The sequence below is a fragment of the Macrotis lagotis genome, chromosome X (assembly GCF_037893015.1).
Source record: "Macrotis lagotis isolate mMagLag1 chromosome X, bilby.v1.9.chrom.fasta, whole genome shotgun sequence".
Classification (NCBI taxonomy): Eukaryota; Metazoa; Chordata; class Mammalia; order Peramelemorphia; family Peramelidae; genus Macrotis; species Macrotis lagotis.
Window position 1 is genome coordinate 100915033 of NC_133666.1, and position 20082 is coordinate 100935114.

General features: G+C 33.0%; 1 long non-coding RNA gene across 2 annotated transcripts in view; it reads left to right on the forward strand.

Moving 5' to 3' along the window:
- LOC141497624 (uncharacterized) overlaps positions 1-20082 on the forward strand; it is a 179626-nt gene that overhangs the window by 107411 nt on the left and 52133 nt on the right. Inside the window, exon 2 of one of the 2 annotated variants that reach the window (XR_012471387.1) lies at positions 19887-20039. This is a non-coding gene — a long non-coding RNA (uncharacterized LOC141497624). The remainder of the gene's footprint in view (positions 1-19886; positions 20040-20082) is intronic. The other variant, XR_012471386.1, reaches the window with a different exon arrangement.

The window sequence follows — 20082 nt, forward strand, 5'->3', positions numbered from 1 at the left end:
AAGAAAATGTAAAATACCTCATTGGCAATACTACCGATCTAGAGAATAGAAGTAGAAGGGACAATTTAAAAAGTATTTGTCTCTGTGAAAATATTGAAGAGAAAGAAATATAGACTCAACATTACCAGAATTTACTGATAGAAAATTGCCCTGACATTATGGAACCAGAGGGCAAAATATTTATCGAAAGAATAGATCAATCCCCTCTTAAAAGGGATCCCAAAAAGAAAATGCCAAGGACTATTATGGCCAAATTCTAGTACTATCAGATAAAAGAGAAAACCCTGCAAGCAGTCAGAAAGAAACAATTTAGATATCAATGAGCCACCAGGAAGGATTACAAAGGATCTAGCTGCATCAACATTAAGGGATTGAAGGGCCTGGAATGTGATATTCAAAAAACAACGGACTTTGTAATACAGCCAAAAATTCATTATGCAGCAAAAATGAGTCTTTTCTTCCAGGGGAAAAGATTGATATTTAATGAAATAGGAGACTTCCAACTTCTCCTGATGAAAAGAACAGAGCTTAATAGAAAGTTTGGACTTCAAACTGGAGACCCAAGAGACACATTAAAGGTTTAAAAACCAAAAAAGAGTAAAGAAAAATTCTGCCATCCAACAAGACAAAAGTGGCTATATCCCTACCTTAGGGTAAAGAGACTAAGAACTCCAGAGAATTGTAACTCCATTAGAGAGAATATATTTAACCAGAAGTGATGGACACTCATGACATTTCTGTGATTCAGATAGAATGATTTAAAGACAAAACCTCCTTAAAAGGGGGCACAGTAAAGAGAAAGAAAGATAGAGGAGATTGGATGGGGTAAACCTCATTACATTATGAGATACAAAGGACCTATTGCAATAGAGGGGAAGAAGGGAGGAGGTGAAAACCACCTCAATCTTACTTTCATCAGGTTTGGCTTAACGTTATCATACATATATTTAGTTAAGATAAGAAACTTATCTTACCTATCAAATATTAAAAGGTGTAAGGATGAGAGGAAAAGGGGAACTAACAGAAGTAAGGGAAGGAAGAAGGGGCAACAGGAAAGGGGAAAGAAACTGGAATGAGGTTGGATATAGGAAGGCAAATATACTGAAGTTGGTGGAATTCAGAAACAAAATACTGGAGAATATGGATAAAGGGGAAAAGGGGAAAAATACAAATAGAGGAAAGATAACATGGTGGGCAATAAAGAGTTAATAATTAAAACACTGAATGTGAATGGGATGAACTAGGGAAGTGAATTACATAGTGGATTAAAAACCAGAATCCTACAATATGCTGCTTAGAAAAAACTCACAGAAGTAGAGAGATACATATAGAGGAAAGGTAAAAGGTTGGAGTAAAATATATTTTGCTTCAGCTGAAGTGAAAAAAGCAGAGGTAGCAATCCTTATCTCAGACAAAGCAGTAGCAAAAATACATATCATTAAAAGAGATAAGGAAGAAAACTATATCCTCCCAAATTGTGCCATAGACAATAAAGTAATTTCAATAATAAATATATATGTAACCAATGGTATTGCATCAAATTTCTTAGAAGTTGAAGGAGATATAGGAAGACATAGACAGCAGAACTCTACTAATAGAAGACCCCAACCTCCTACTTTCAGATTTATATAGATTGTTAGAAAAACTAGGCATGATAGACCTATGGAGGAAATTGAATGGGAATAGAAAGGAATATACTTTTTTCTGCACTTCATGGCACTTAAAATATTGTCCATTTACTAAGGTATGAAAACCTAATGATTAATAGCAGAAAGGTAAAAATAGTGAAAACCTCTTTCTCAGATCATAATGCAATAAAAATCACATGCAATATTGGGTCAGGGAAATATTGATCCAAAATAAATTGGAAACTAAATAAATTCATTTAAAAGAATGAGCAGATGAAACAACAAATTATGGAAAGAATTAATCATTTCATTCTAGAAAAAGATAATAATGAAAGAATATACTGAAACCAATGGGTTACACTCTGTGCTATCAGGTGCTATATTATATCTTTAAATGCTTACATGAATAAATTAGAGAAAGAGGAAATCAATGAAATAAATATGCAACTAAAAAATTAGAGAAAGAAAAATTAAAAACTCCAATTAAATACCAAATTAGAAATTCTGAAAATAAAAGGAGAAATTAGTAAAATTGAAAGCAAGAAATCTATTGAAATAATGAATGAAACTAAGAAAGAAGAAAACCAAATTGCTAGTATCATAACTGTAAAAGGTAAACTCAGCACCAATGAGGAGAAAAATTAAAGTAATAATATGGAATTATTTTACCCAACTCTATGCCAATAAATTTGATAATCTAAGTGAAACAGACAAATATTTAAAAAATATAAGTTGATCAGGCTAAATGAAGAGGAAATTAAATATCTAAATAACCCATCTCAGAAAAAGAAATTCAGCAAGACATTATTGAACCCCCCTAAGAAAAATCTCTAGGGCCAGATGGATTCACAAATGTATTCTATCAAACATTTAAGAAACAATTGGTTCCAATTATATATAAAAACTTTGGGAAAATAGGTGAAGATGAAACTCTGCCTAACTCTTTCTATGACACCAATATGGTGTTCATACCTAAACCAGGAAGAGTCAAAGCAGAGAAAGAAAATTATAGACCTATCTCCCTGATGAATATAGGCACAAAAATCTAAGCAAAGAAACTTCAGAAAGTTATTGTTAGGATAATACCATCTGACCAAGTAGGATTTATCCCAGGAATGCACAGTTGGTTCAATATTAGTAAAATTTTCAGTATATTTAATTATATCAATAACAAACCTATCAGAAATCATATAATTGAATCAATAGATGTTGAAAAAGCTTTTGACAAAATACAGCACCCATTCCTACTAAAAACACTAGAGAGTACAGGAATAGATGGACTCCTTCCTAGAATAACAAGCAGTATCTATCTGAAACCATCAGCAAGCATTATATACAATGGGGATAGGCTAGAGGCATTCCCAATAAGATCAGGGGTGAAACAAGAATGCCCATTATTACCCCTACTATTCAATATTGTATTAGAAAAGTTAGATTTAGCAATAAGAGAAGGAAAAGAAATCGAAGGAATTAGAATTGGGAAGGAAGAGATTCTTTGCAGATGACAAGATGGCATACCTAGAAAATCCCAAAAAATCCTTGAGAAACATTAGAAATAATTAGCAACTTTAGCAAAGTCACAAGATATAAAATAAACCTTCATAACTTCTCAAAATTTCTATATATGACTAGCACGATGCAGCATAAAGAGCTGGAAAGGGAAATCCCATTTAAATTAACTTCAGACAATATAAAATACTTGGGAGTCTACCTGTCAAGGCAGACTCAGAAATTTTTTATAAACAATTACAAAACACTTCTCATACCAATAAAATATAATTTAAATAACTGGGCAAATATCAACTGCTCATGTATTGGTCGAGCTAATATAATAAAAATGACAATTCTACTTATTTAGTGCCCTACCAACAAAAATTAAAAAAAATACTTTAATGACCTAGAAAAAATAGTAAGTAAATTCATATGGAAAAACAAAAAGTTGACAATTTCCAGGGATTTAATAAAAAAAAGTGCAAAAGAACATGGTCTACCAGATCTGAAATTACATAATAATGCATCAGTCATCAAAACTCTCTTGTATTGAATAAGAAATAGAGTGGTAGATAAGTGGAAAAGACTAGATGCTGTAGCAGGAAATTATTATAATAACCTGCTGTTTGATAAAAACCAAAGAGTTCAGCTGTTGGGATAAAAATTCTCTTTGCTAAAAACTGTTGGGAAAATTGGAAGTTAGTATGGCAGAAAGTTGGATTAGACCAACACCTTACACCTTATACCAATATAAGATCAAAATGGATATAGGATTTAGACATTAAAAAATAATATTATAAACAAGCTAAGAGATCAAGGGATAGTTTACCTGTCAGATCTATGGAAAAGGAAACAGTTTATGACCAAGGAAGAGATGGAGAACATCATTTAAACCTAAGTAGATAATTTTGGTTACATTAAATTAAAAAACTTTTGCACAGACAAAACTACTGTAACCAAGATCAAAGAAATGTAGTAAGTTCAAAATAATTTTTACAACTAGTATTTCTAACAGAGGATTCAATTTTAAAATATACAAAGAACTGAATCAAATTTTTGTAAAAAACAAGCTATTCCTCAATCAACAAATGTTCAAAGGATAAACAAATGTAATTTACAGTTGAGGAAATGATAGCAATCCACAGTCATATGAAAAATTGCTGTAAATCACTACTTCTTAGAAAAAATACAAATTAAAGCATCTCTGAGGTTGCACCTCACATCTCCCAGACTAGCCAATATGAATAGAAAAGACAATGATTTGTTAAGAATATGGGAAACCCGGGACACTAATACATTGTTGGTGGAACTGTGAACTCATCCAACTTTTCTGGAGAGCAATTTGGAATTATGCCCAAAGGACAACAAAAATCTGTATACCTTTGTATTCAATTATATCACTACTGGGTCTTTAAAATGAAGGGATCATACAAAAGGGTAAAAACATCACTTGAACAAAAATATTCATAGCAGCTCTGTTTGAGGTGACAAAGAAATGGAAATTGAGGGAATATCCATCAATCGGGGAATAGCTTAATGAACTGTGGTATATGTTTGTGATGAAACACTATTGTTCTACTAGAAACCAGGAGGGTTGGGAACACAGGGAAGCCTGGAAAGATTTGTATGAACTGATATTGAGTGAGATGAGCAGTACCAGAAGAACACTGTACACCCTAACAGCAACATAGGGGCGATGATCAAGCTTAATGGAATTGCACGTTCCATGAGTGCAACAAAAAGGCAGAATTTGGGGGTATCTTTGATGGAGAATACTATCTATATCTAGAGAAAGAATTATTAACTTTAATTTTTTTAATTTATTTTAAAAATTTATCTTATTTTATAATTTTCTATGTCTTATACTTTATTTTTCTTCCATAAGGATATGATTTCTTTCTTATCACATCAAACTATATGGTAGGCATTTGGTGATATCAGAATGGATTTCAACATAGAAATTAAAATTGACTATGTTTGGGAATTATTTTCGTAGAGATAAAAATTGAAGCCAGTTGGAGCTAACAAGGTCACTGAGAGAGAGTATGGGAAAACAGTAAAAGAAGATTTATAAGAGAATTTTTACCTTTGGGTAATGTTCACACTTAGTTATTGGATTAAGAAAAATTTTAAAACAAAATGAAAATCCACAGATCTTTCCATTCATCATTAATATTCTTAGAGTATATCTCCATAGCAGTATTCCTAACTGAAAGCGAAAAGATATTTTAGTCATTTTCCTAGGACAATATAAAATTGTTTTCCAGAATAGATCACCTCACTGGTCTTTGAAATTATTATTGCGTTCCTATCAATTCCATCATTTATTTTAATTCCATCTTTGTCAATTCAGGGGGCTTAATTTAGAACATCAAAATTGTCCTAATCTATATTTCTCATTAATTTGTTGTATTTTTCAATTTTTAGTTCATATTTTTCAACCACAAATCCTCTGGTTGATTCCATAACCACACACATACACACACTTTTTCTGGATGAGTGTGTATTTATACACATACATTTACATTGTATTTATATAGTGTATGTTTGCATATATACATAAAAATACACTATATAAAATATGTAAACATATGTGCAGAAAAATATGTAGATATATAAATGTGTTTAATATATGTGGTATGATGCATATGTGTGTACATATATATGAAATTATACATTGGTTTTCCTTTGTGCCCAAACTTCATTTATTTTGTTTCTATAAAAGGTTTTCATTTCATTTAATATAAATGTCCTATATTGGTAAAATGAGGCATCTAGGCAAATTATGTATTTGCTTGGAATTAGTAAAACCTGAATTCAAATCCAGTCACAGGAATTACTATTACAATGGCCCTAAGAAAGTTTTTTAATCTTTGTTTTCCTCAGGTTTCATGGCTAGAAAATGCTTGTTATAACTTCCACATTGTAACTTCTCCATCATAGTTTCGATTTTACTCTAGTTAGCAAAAGTGGGAATTTTGGGGGTGTTTTGTAGAAGCTACAGATGACATACAAAAACCAGTAGATGTCACAGAAAAAAATTTTAGAAACTCAAAAATGCATAAAATATACATTTATTATTATATAATTGCTCAAATTTTATCATAAGATACTGTAAATACCCCATAAAAGACAAAGGAAAAATTCAGACTTTGCAAAGGAGGGACAAAATTGTTTATATGAATTTTCCATGTGGAAGTAAATGCTTAAACCCTTTCCTTTCCAGCTTCCATTATTTTATAGGATTTCCTCTAACATTTGTTTATTTAGATAGTATCTATTGATATCAACATAATTTTTACTTATTAATAGTATGCTCTTTTTCTGATGTTAAACTATTTTTGCATCCTTACTGTAAATACACTATTGAACAACTTGTCAGATATATATTGATATAGTCTTCCTGTCAGTTTAAATGTATTTTTTTAAATACATTTCACTTTATAAGATTTCTAAATTCACAATCTGCATTACAATTCTGTTAATTTGAAGATTATATTTTTATGGATAAGTATACATTTCCCTCAAGTTCTTGGTTGTTATTGCCAAATGATTTTTTTAAAATATTAGGCTATGTTAATTCTTTATTTTGTTTCTTCTCAATTATGAATTAATTTACTTATTCCTGTAAATTTCATTTTTATTTTCCTCTTTTAAAAATTTTGGCTAGTCAAAGGATTAATTACAGTTTTTAGAATGTTTTGGCCTATTTGAATTGTTTTGTCTTTTTAAAATGTAATTCATAATTAATTATATTCATATCTACAAGCATTATTCTTGTATGGTATCATATGATACTGAGAAATCTAGCAATTATTTTCCATTCCATTCAGAAGATATCATAAAATGTTTTGCAATATAATATCTTATGCTTCCCAATTACCTGTAAAATAAATTTTAAAATATTAATTTTATTAAAAATATTGAGCTCCAAATTCTCTTCTTCATTCTTCCTCCCCCTCACTGAGATGGTAAAAAATTTGATAAAGCTTAAAAATGGGTGATCATGCAAAACATACTTCCATTTTAAAGAAAACAGACCTTTCCAAATAAAAAAATAAAGCAAATACATAAATCGTTCATATCTCACTTTTTCAGCTATTCACATTTTTCTTCTTTTCTTGTTGTCTCTTTAGCTATACTGATATTGAAGACCCTAATGTTGGGAAAGACTGAAGACAAAAGGAGAGTTGTTAGAAAAGGATGAGATGGATAGATATTGTGGAAATAGAAACTTCAGTACTTCAGGAGGGTATTGGAAGATTGAAGAGCATAGTGATATATATTTCATGTCATCACAATGAATTAGATATGATTTACCACATGAAAAAAGAATAAAAACAACTCTTCCTTTCTGTTCTCATCTAAATTTTATTCTTATTCCCTACACCATTTTTTGTTCTTTATTCTATGTTCCTCATGAAAGTAAAGTTTCCAGAGTACACAATTTGAGCTCTTTCCTCTATCCTATATTGGTTTTGTTTGTAGATGTCAGCCCATATACATTCTCCTTGTTTGTATGAATGTAAGTACTTTTCTCTCTAATGGAGGAGGAGAGGGAAACAAGTAAGAGAAGATAGCATTTAGGCAACATTATGATTTAAGTGCAGAGAACTAAAACTCATGCTCAAAAAAGGTGGTTTTCCTATTGATTTCATTCTCTTGTTAGAGTATAAAATGGAAACCTGTTTCTCACCACAGACATTTCTTTCAGAAATTATGATCAAATTTGTATATTCTTGTATATTCTTTTAATCTCTTCTTCTTCAATCTATTACCCATAACACTATCAAAATCATCCAGGTAAAATTTGTTACTTGTTTAGATTTCCTTGTTTTATTGTTACACAGGAATTTATTCTATATTACATGGGAGTGGAATGATTTGCAAAAATGATAGAAATATTTTCTTCTTAATAAATCCTCATAGCAAGTATATATGTGGGAAAGTATGCTTATTGTGTACTTGACTGCTCCAGGCAGAACAGATGGTTTGCCCTCTGCTTGCTGATATCTTTATAACTATTTACAGTTTTATTTTTATCTTCCCAGAAACTGTTATGTAAAGGGCCAAGCAAAAGTATTATCCTTGCAAACATACACACTCACATACAGCATATGCATATATTTATGTATACATTATTTAATGTAAGTAAAATTAAATTGGAAGGAAACCAAAGCAGAAGTCACTGAAATATTGCATTACATTAGTCCTCTGATTCTGTATATTTCCTGGCATCTAGAATTTTCTTCTTTAATGTTCATGAGATAAGAGAAAAGGATATAAATACATACACACATATATAAGCAAGTATAATAAAGTAATATAAAGCAATTGAATGTTTTCTCATTTTTATTCTCACAACTCTGTGAAATAAGTTCCACGATGAAAATAAGACTGAGAAATTTGTCTGAATCAGGCTCACACAATACATGTTGAATCGCATTATCCAATTTTACCTTCATAGCAAACATGTGACAAGACTAACATTTATATTTTAATCCTCATTTTGCAAATAAGAAAATTGAAGCATCTTAATGGAAATGAATGGAAGAAAGTCAAATACGATGCTGATAAAAGTTGAAGGTGTGATTTGAAAACAGACCTTTTGATTGTCAGGTTAATGGTATTTAGTCTACACTCTACAGTAGTTTTGCTCCTCTAGAAATCATTAATCTGCTCAGGAAGGGAATTTTTCCAAGTTCAATTTATCCAATTAGATGTTACATTGCAGAGAGATATAAGAAGTTATAAGGTGGCTAGGTGGTACAGTGGATAGAGCACCGACTCTGGAATCAGGAGTACCTGAGTTCAAATCCAGCCTCAGACACTTAATAATTACCTAGCTATGTGGCTTTGGGCAAGCCACTTAATCCCATTTGCCTTGCAAAAACCTAAAAATAAAAAAAGATGTAGGGCTCATGTTAAAATGAAAAGTTCTTCTCTAACTTAAAGAATTAACAGACATTAGAACTTCACTCCATGATAATGAGAAGCCCAGGAAACTATGGGACTTAGGAGGTGGCTAGGTGGCACAGTGGATAGAGCACCGGCCCTGGAGTCAGGACTACCTGAGTTCAAATCCGGCCTCAGACATGTAATAATTACCTAGCTGTGTAGCCTTGGGCAAGCCACTTAACCCCTTTTGCCTTGCAAAAAAACCTTAAAAAGAAAAAGAAAATATGGGACTTAGGAAATGATGTTTCAAGCCATAATAAAAAAGAACCAATAGAAAGAAATCTTTCCTAGAACTCAAACAAATTACTCTTTTGTTTCCCACTTGTTTTAGGCATATATGACTCTTCTTGACTCCATTTTGGATTTTTCTTGACAAAGAAACTGGAATGGCTTGCTGTTTCCTTCACACAACTACTAAATGGCTGAGCTTAGATTTGAAATCACAAAGATGAGACTTCCTGACAACCACATGATACTCTATTCACTGAGGCAATAGTTGTCTTAAATTACTCTAGTTCATACTTTCCACAATTCTAACAATAATAATGATGATGATACTTTAAACTGAGATTTCATTACTGTGGGCTGTCTCTTCACTGACACATTAAGAACCTTAATACAACTTAATAGACAATCTTGTAAAGTTGTGTGGTTTAAATTTCAGAAACCTGTAATCTTAGGTAATAGCCAAGTTCACATTCACCCAAAAGTCATATATTCCATCATAAAATCTACTTGAAATTTTTCTAACTTAGTTGGACTAGCCAATGATTGCTCTAAGCTAGCAGAGCCATAGAAAACCCATGGCCATCTTCACTTAAGAATCCAGTGTATCTATTTGCGTAGGAATGACCAAGTAGTTATATATCCCATACTGTCATTTCTGTATGTTTTTGGATGAATATCCTATGTGAATTTTACATCACTATTTAGATATGTGTGTGTGTGTATATATATATATATATATATATATATATATATATATGTGTGTGTGTGTGTGTGTGTGTGTATCTGTATGTGTATATATATGCAGCAGACAGTAAAGACAAGTTAAGTCCAGAGTTGAATAGGAAGGCAATAAGCTGGAGTGTCTTTGGCAAAATGCTTAAAATATAAGCTATTTAATAATTTCAGTCTTCCAAAGAAGGTGGCTGGGTGGTACAAAAGTAATTTCCCTTTATATTAACAATTTACCAGTAATGTTATAGATCACAGAGTCATGTCATACAACTACCACTCAATAAAAATAAATATAATATTGATAAAGATGGAGAAGCACACAGTGGGTATAAGGAGGTTGCAGCATAAATCCAAAGAGGAGCTCTGAAGAATAGAGGTTAAAGGGGTCATTAATGAATAATATCACAAAAAGACAAGGAACTCTTTTATTATGAATTAAGAGCAATCATAGACAGTCAACATGCTCCATTGATACCTTTCATAGGCAGGAAAAAGAATGGATGTCCTCCAGTATTTTAGGTAGACACTTTACCAAATGTTTGGGAGTTCATGGTTTCTTCAATTTGTTTTTCTGTAATGGGGTTATTTAAGTATGGCATTTCCTCTTCTGTTAACCTGGGCAGTTTGTCTTTTTGTAAATATTCATCCATTTCATTCAGGTTATCAGATTTATTGGCATACAGTAGCTCCAAATTATCTCTTTAATTTTCCCCTCATTGGTGGTGCACTTTATGTTTTTGAAAGGGCACAGATGTATAGTTGATTTTATCATGAGGCAGACATTCCCCCTGTTTACCATAAGAAGTTCAATCCTGGGTTCTTCTCTATAATGAGTTCTTTCTCAGCTTATCCTGATATCCCAAAAGTACCAGTGCATTATAAACATATTCACAAGCTATCCTTTACTTAACCTTCATGGCAAATTCATCCTCTTTTGTGAAAATACTTTTGTGTAGGTTCTTATTTTGTACTTTCTTGGGTAGAATGTAGTGTAGTCAATAACCTACCATATTCTTCTTCATGAACTTTTGGGCAATTCTTATATTATAGCAATTATATTAATTGTATTAAATCATATTATGTCATATCATGTCATGTAATGTCATACCATGTCACATCATGCCATGTCATGTCATGTCATATCATATTATATTTCTTATAATATATATCTTACTCATAGCCATATAGCATTATTTGAAATATACTTGTATTGAAAAAAAAATAAGCAGAGTGAAACATTTACATGAGTATGATTTTTCAGTGTTAATCCAATTCACTATTTTCCTGTACAATTATGCAACCATTTTCTGTATCTTCTCTGACTATATATTGATAGATGAATTCACATCCATAATGAGGATATTAAAAGGGAGCAGCCAGAAGTCTTTCACAGTATTGTATCATGGTAGATTAGATCTTTACTACTATCTTTGTATTACCATATAATTTAACTGAAAGATACGTAGCATACAAAGTCAAAATGTACATAATGGTTATGGATTATTTTAAAAAATAGATTTGATTTGGTGGAGAAAAACATTATTTTAAAGTTTGGTAATAGTTTTTGGGCAACTGTTACAAAATAAATATAAAATAATGCAAAAGAAAGAGACATGCCTGCCAACCATGTTTGTAATGCTTATGGTGAGGATTTAGCATAGAGTTCAAGTCAGGAGATTCTTTACATAGTTCCTCCTAATGTTCTTCTTTGTAGATGATATTATCTATCAAATCCAGAAAATGTGAGTCTCCTACATGAGTTAATAATCATTATATAAGAATATTATCTAATTAATCACAAAGGCAAAATCAACTGTATGAAATAAAGATCATTTATTTTGTTTTTAAAATGTGGGAAGCACAATGAATATTTGAAAAATGACTTTGTAACTGTGATGATAATATTAATTGTTAAATAAACAAATAATTGCAGTAGAGGTGATGAATAATTGACTAATTCAGGAATATTCTCTATGAGCTGACAGTTTATCTATGATGATATCTTTTCCAGATTTTACACCAAATGTTTGAAAATTATTTCTAGTCAAGTTCCAACATGATCCTTTTTTCTAAAATGGATTTTGTGCAAAGCTTCTTTTAAATTTATTCTGTGATACTATACTGTTAAGGGAATGATTAACTTGATTTGAGAATGCTCATTTCCCAAAGGTTATACAAATTTAGATGAGCTACTAGGTTAACAGATACAGTAACTAGGTATTGGGATACAGAACATATGGACTATTTATGGCACTTTTATGGCATTTTTTCCTACCATTGCTAAGGGCTTTTCTTTAGTCAGAGAAGTTCCCACAAAAGATTTGATATACCTTTTATTCAATATTTCAGTAGTTCAATATTTTAAGAAATTTTGTACATGGAAGTTTTATTAATGCCAAGTTTAAATATCAAGTTTTACAACAAAATATTACTTCTAACACGGAAGATAACAATTCAGGTTTTAATCAAAAAGGTCTTAGGATAAATATTCACAATTAAGTAAATTGCAAATTAAAATCAATAAATGGGTAGATCAAAACAATCAAAATTTTAAAAGAAAGTAAAAATTTATTCGAAGCAATTGAAAGGTCATTGCGGTGGAGGGTCTCTTACATATGAAATGGGGTAGATGGAATTTTTCTTTCTTTACTTTTATTTTCTGTTTCTCTCCTCTATATCCTCTGAAATATTCTTTAGCCTATTTAAATTTCTTTCTCAGATTCCATTTCCCACCATTTCCTCTTTATTCTTAACATAGATCACAGGATGTTAGATACTGAATAAATTCTATTCTATTGACCTTACTTTCCAGATAAGGAACCTGAGACCCTAAGAAGAAAATTGAATTACCCAATTTTATACAATTTCCTCTTTCTCTTTTACATTTCTATCAAATGATAAGTTAGTAAAAAACCACTTAACATATTCTAGCGAACAAGGGTCTATCTAAGTTTAGGGACTTGCTTAACAGAAATTTGAGTGACAAGACCCAGAAGGAGAAGCTAGGAGATGTAAACCTACCAAAACATTTGTCTCAAGGGACCATGAGTGAACTGGGAGCAGAGAGCAGAGAACCACTGAAGGGAGAGGGAGAAGCCAGAGGACCAGCCTTGACTGTGGAGGCTTTGGTGAGTGGTAGGTCCGAGGACCAAATTTAGCCATGGAATCTTTGGCTGGGGAAGCAGACGTCTGGTGAGTCCCAACCAGGCTGGCAGAGAAGTTCCAGCACAGAATTGCAGAGCACAGCTGGACATAAATCCTCTGGACTCTGGGGCCCTGAGAACCATACTTTTAGCAGAGCCTTCTTCCTAGAACAAACAATAACAGCCCTCAGGCTCAGGTGTGGGCAGCAGAGTTTCCTCAGCTGAAAGGGAAATTAACTACCTGACCCAGGGCCCAGCCCACATTGTTCAAGAGTAATTCATACCCTGCTGCCCCACCTCACCCCCTCCAGGCCTAGGGAGAGGACCTTAAATACTCCAGAGAAAGCCCTCCTACAGGCAATGGCACTTGGAGTTACTAAGCCAAGGGAACAAAGCCTCTAGGGTTTGCAAAAGCAAACCTCTGAGAGCCAATGCTTCCTGCAACACAAGATCCTAGGAAAATGAAGAAAGGCCAGCAAGGGGGGGCATTAAGAATTACTTTTAAGACATAGCTCCTAACCCAGAGAGATCTAGAACATTGGAGGAAAATATGAATTTGTGTCCAGCCCAGAAAGACTTCCTTGAAGAAATCAGGAAGGAATTTAAAAATCAATTGGAAAAAATGGGAAAGAGAAACTCAAAAGAAAATTAACACCTTACAAGAGAAAATTAATATCATGCAACAACAACAACAACAACATGCAAAAAACCAAATCCTGGGAAAATACAATTGAAGAAATACAAAATGAGAATAATTCTTTCAGATCTTCAATTGGGCAAATGCAAAAAAGAAAATAATTCATTCAAAACTGCATTTGGGCAAATGGAAAAACTCCTTCAAAAATAGAATTAACCAATTGGAAAAGAAGTTGTAAAAAAGGAAATTAAGACAATTCTTCTCTAAAAAAAGAATGAAATCTGTGGAAACTAATGACTTCATGAAACAAGATTCTTTTAAAGAAAACCAAAAGATCAAAATAATAGAAGAAAATGTAAAATTTCTCATCAGCAAAATCACTGACCTCAGGAATAGATCAAGAAGAGACAACCTAAGAATTATTTGTATTCTTGAAAACATTGAAGAGAAAAAAAAGCATGGACATAATATTGAAGGATTTAGTGATGGAAAACTGTCCTGATATCATGGAACCAGAGGACAAGAATTGAAAGAATATATTCATCTCCTCCAGAAAGGGATCCTAAAATGATAACCACCAAGGAATATTGTGGTCAAATTCCAAAACTATCAAATAAAAGAGAAAATCCTGCAAGCAGCCAGAAAGAAACAATTTGAATACCAAGGAGTCACAGTAAGGGTTATGCAAGACCTGGCTGCATCAACATTGAGGGCTCAAAGGGCCTGGAATCAGATATTCTGAGGAAAAAGCAAGCTTGAAATGCAGGCAAATATCCACTGTCCAACAGAATTGAGGCTTCTCTTCCAGAGGAAATGATACATAAATAATGAAATGGGAGACTTCCAACATTTCCTGATGCAAACCCCAGAGTTTAATAGAATATTTGGAAATCAAATGGGAGACTCAAAAGACACATGAAAAGGTAAAATAAAAAAAAAGTAAAGAAAAAAACTTCTATCCAGTAAGATGAAACTGGCTATATCCCCCCAGGAGAAAGACTCTAATAACTCTCAAGGACTGTAACTCTTTTAGAGAGAATATACTTAGCTAGAAATGATGGACACTCATGACATTTCTGTGACTCAGATAGAATGATTTTAAAACAATACCTCCTTAAAAAGCAGGGGAGGGGAACAATATGGAGACAGGAAGAAGGAGATTGAATGGGGAAAATTGCATTACATTAAGAGGTACAAAGGACCTATTGCAATAGAGGGGAAGAAGGGAGGAGGTGAGAACTACCTGAATTTTACTGTCATCAGATTTGCCTTAAAGTTAACATACATACATTCAGTTAAGAAATTCATCTTATCTTTCAAGTATTAAAAGGGGAAAATGGGAGGGGGAAGAAAAGGGGAACTAACAGAAAGAAGGGAAGGAAGAAGGGGCAAGAGGAAAGGGGAAGAAAAGAAAGATTAGATACAAATGGGAAGACACTGAAGGTGGTGGTATTCAGAAAAAAAATACTGGGAAATATGGATAAAGTTTAAAAGGGAGAAAATACAAACAAAGGGAAGATATCATGGAGGGCAATAGAGTTAGTAATTATAACTTTGAATGTAAATGGGATGAACTCTCCCTTAAAATAAAAGTGAATAACAGAGTGGATGAAAAACCAGAATCCTACAATTTGCTGCTTACGAGAAACTCAATTAAAAATTTAAGTGATATGAATGAATATTTACAAAAATATGTTGCCCTGGTATAATGATGAGGAAATTAAATACCTAAATAATCCTATCTTAGAAAAACAAATTCACCAAGCCATTATTGAACTCCCTAAGAAAAATCTCCAGGACCAGATGGATTCACAAGTAATTCTACCAAACATTTAAGGAATAATGGGTTCCAATTCTATATAAACTATTTGGAAAAATAAGGGAAGACGGACCTCTGCCTAATTCTTTCTGTGACAACAATATGGTGGTGATACTTAAACCAGGAAGAATTAAAAGAGAGAAAGAAAATTATAGACCCATCTTCCTGATGAAAATAGCTGCAAAATTATTAAATAAAATTTGAGCAAAACAATTACAAGTAGTTATGTGTAGGATGATGCATTATGACCAGGTAGGATTTATCCCAGGAATCCAGGGTTGGTTCAATATTAGGAAAATAGTATAATTAATTAACTTGGTTTAGTAATTCCAAGGGCCAACCAGTTGAAGGCGCTGGTTGCTCTCTCTGGAGTGTTTGAAGCCATTTCCTTAGTGCTGTAGGGGCTGAGGAGGGAGTGAGTAGAGCCAGCAGGGTCTGAATTGTCCTTTAACAAGGGTCTTGGCCCTGGGGGAGGTAGTTAATCCCTCTTTCACCTCATTGAACTCTTCTGCCCACACCTGAGCCTAAGGGGGTTGAGGGGCAGCCATTCTTTCTGGGAAGAATGCTCCACAGATAGTATGGAGCTCAGTTCCTGTGCATAGTTGGTTGTTTTCCAGGAGTACTCAGCAACTCTCTGTGCTGGAACTCACCCTCTTGATGCTCACCAGAGTTCCTGTGTCCCTGGTAAATTTGTTCCTTGGACCATTACTCACCAAAGTGTTTGCAACTAAGGTGGGTCCTCTGGTTTCACCCCACTGCTATCCCTGTGTTCACCACCTTCTCTCTTTTCCCAGTTTCCAGTCCCTCTGAGACAGACCTTCTTGGTATGTGCTCTTCTCCTAGTTTCTTTTTCTGGGTTTTGTCAATAGAATTTCTGTTAAGAGGCTTCTTTCATGTTATTTTTGAGGGAACCAGGAGCATGTAACACAGTGCCTGTCTTCTCTCTTTCATCTTGGCTGGAGGTCTCTTTGCTTACTACTTCTGAGGCCAACTATTACCTTTAATTAAAAATAAATTGTTTATCTTATTATATAATTCTGCTATCTCTTATACTTTAGTTTTCTTCCTTAAAGACATTATTTCTTTCTCATCACATTCAGCTTAGATCAATGTATATCATGGAAACAATCTAAAGCCTAACAGACTTCATTCTCTGTGGGGGGGGGGGGTGGTGGAAGGGAGGGAAGCAAGATCAGGGGAAAAATTATAAACAAAATATTTCTTTTACAAAAAAAAGCAAGGTACTATAAAAATGCTTATTGTCTTCCTTCCCCATACCTGCACCGACCCAAACCAATACTTCTTTTCCCCCACTGTTGCTGCAGTTCAGTCAGAAATAGTGAGGAAGAGGATCACAGTAATAGGAAGCGTCTTTTTGGTATACTGTTAAGCTATCTTACATCACAATTAAGTCACTATCAGAGATACACTTCATTATTTTTTAATAAAGTTAAACAATTGTTTATATTTTTCATTGTTTTCCCCAAAAAACCATTTCCTAATTTTATTATCCAACTATATTTTTCCAATTACATGCAAAAGCAATTTTGCATTCATTCAAAAATTTCTAATTTCCAGATACTATCCTTATCTATTTTCTGAAATAACAAGCAATGTGATAGATATGTCAGATATAATCGTTTTGCATAATCATGTAAAATATATATTTTCATATGGAGAAACAGACCCAAAAAAACCACAAAGAAATAAAAAAGTGAAAGATGGTATGTTTTGATTTGAATTTGGATGCCATCAGTTCTTTCTGTGTAGGTGGATAGTATTTTTCATTACAAGGCTATTGGAACTGTCTAAGATTATTGGAGAATAGAAAGTCATTCACAGCTGAATACCATTCAATATTGCTGCTACGTTGTATAATGTTCTTCTAGCTCTGCTCACATCACTCAGCATCAGTTCATAGAAGACTTTCTAAGCTTTTCTTGACATACACCCACTTTTCATTTCTAATAGTACAATGATATTCCATTGCAATAACATGCCAAAAGTAGTTCAATCATTCCTCAGTTGATGGACATCTCTTCTATTTCCAGCATAAAATTTTCCAGCACAAGAATACTTTAAAAATTTTTGCACAAAGAGGTCTCTCTTCCCCATCCCTCCTTTTAAAAAATCTCTTTGAGGCACTGCTCTAGTAATGGTATTGTTGAGTCAAAGGGTATGCACACTTTTATAGACTTTTGGGCATATATCCAAAATGATCTCCAGAATGGTTGAACTAGTTCACAACTCTATCCATAGTGTATTAGTGTCCCATTTTTTCCCCACCCCTTTCAAAATATGTCTTTTTACCTTTTCAGATATATTAGCTAATCTGATATGTATGAGTAGTACTTCAGAGTTGTTTTATTTTGAATTTTTTAAGTCAATAATTATTAAGAGCAATCGCTTCATTTGACTATAGATAACTTTGATTTCTTCATCTGAACATTCCTTTTTCTATTTTTTGACTTCTTATTACCCAAGAAATAATGCGCATTCCTATAATTTAACTTCATTCTCTGTATATTTGAGCAATAAATTCTTAGTCCCAGTTTGAACACCATATGTTGAGTCCCTTTTCTTTTCTCTTATTCCTTGAGTCCTACTCAAAGGATTCCTTCAATCTTCCCCAGGTGAATATTGGAGGGGCAGGAGACAAGACAAGAAATGCAAGATCTCCAAGTTTTCCATTTATTTACCAGAATACAAGTGCTTAAATAGCTTTCCAGTCTCTAATCCATTCCCACTCCCATGGCACTTAGTAAAATAAGATTAGTGTTCAAGGACACCAGGTGAAGATAATTCACAATGCTCCCCTACAGAAGGGTTCCTAACAATCAGAGACACTTGTTATAAAATTATCCCTAGCTTATTTTCCTTCTAATCTGGGCTGCAATGATTGTTTTTTGTACAAAATCTTTTAAATTTAACATCAACAAAATTGATCTTTATAAATATATAAAAACTACTATATATGGGTGGCTAGGTGGCTCAGTGGATAAAGCACAGGCCCTGGAGTCAGGAGTACCTGGGTTCAAATCCAGTCTCAGACACTTAATAATTATCTAGCTGTGAGGCCTTGGGCAAGCCACTTTACCCCATTGCCTAGCAAAAACCTACAAAACCCCCCAAAACTACTATAAATGTTTTTATACATGAAGGTATTTTTCTTATATTGTGAACTCTTTAGGATATAGTGTTGTGTAGTATAATTTCTGGATCAAAGTTTTATTGTCTTTTGTTCATAGTTTCATCTTGTTCTCCATAATCTACCAATGGTGCATTAGTATCCCAGTTTTTCCAGTTTCCTTTTTTAGCTAATTTGGTAGGTATGAAATCGTATCTCAAAATTATTTCAGTCTGCATTTCTCTAATCAATAATGCTTTGGGAAATTTTTTTTGTATGACTTTAGGTAGTTTAATTTCTTCATCTGAAAACTGCCTTTTCATGTCCTTTGTTCACTGATCAATTGGGAAATGACTTATATTCCTCTAAATGTGACTTAGTTCTTCATACATTTTACAAATGAGACCTTTATCAGATGTACTAACTGAAATTCTGCATCTCTTCTAATCTTGGTTGCATTGGTTTTATTTGTATAAAACATTTTTATTCAATGTAGTCAACATTTTTTTATCTTTCCATGGCCGATTATCATATTGCATCATGATCTAAGAAGGATGCATTTGAAATTTCTGCTTTTCTGCAATTGATCATGAGATTTTTAATGACCTAATGTCAGTTTTTGTTTAGGCATATTCCTTTATCCCCATTCACTTTTCTCCAGGTCATGTAACTTTTCTAAAATTTTATTCACCTTCTTAACTTCCCTCGTTTATTTTGTAGCTAGATTTATCTTATTTTGAGAGAAGGTTGAGGTCTCCTAGTAATAAAGTTTTGCTGGTTATGCCTTCCTGTAACTTATTTAGCTTCTCTTCTATGAAGTTAAATGTTATACCACTTAGTGAATATATCTTTCAATATTAATATTGCTTCATTACCTATATATTCATTTTATTTAGATCCATTTTTGCTTTTTGCCTTATCTATGATCAAAATTGTTAGCCCTGCTTTTTTTTGGGGGGGGCTTCAGGTGAAGTGTAATATATTTTACTCTAGCCTTTTGGCATGACAAGACATAATAGCATTTGTCCTTTGTGATCAAAGAAGACCATGACATCAGAGAATTTTAACTGGATTTGAGTGAGGAAGGAATTAACTAAGCCACCCACCTTACTTTCTCTTCCAGAGCCATATGGGTCCAGCAGACAGATATGAATCAGGATGACTGGAGATGGCCCTGGATGTGAGGAAATCCTAGTTAAGAGACTTACCCAAAGTCACACAACTAGTAAGTGACCATTGTCTGAGGTCAGATTTGAACTCTCCTTCTGACTTCAAGGTCAGTGCTTTATCACTGTGTTACTTTTACTCCAACTTTTTAC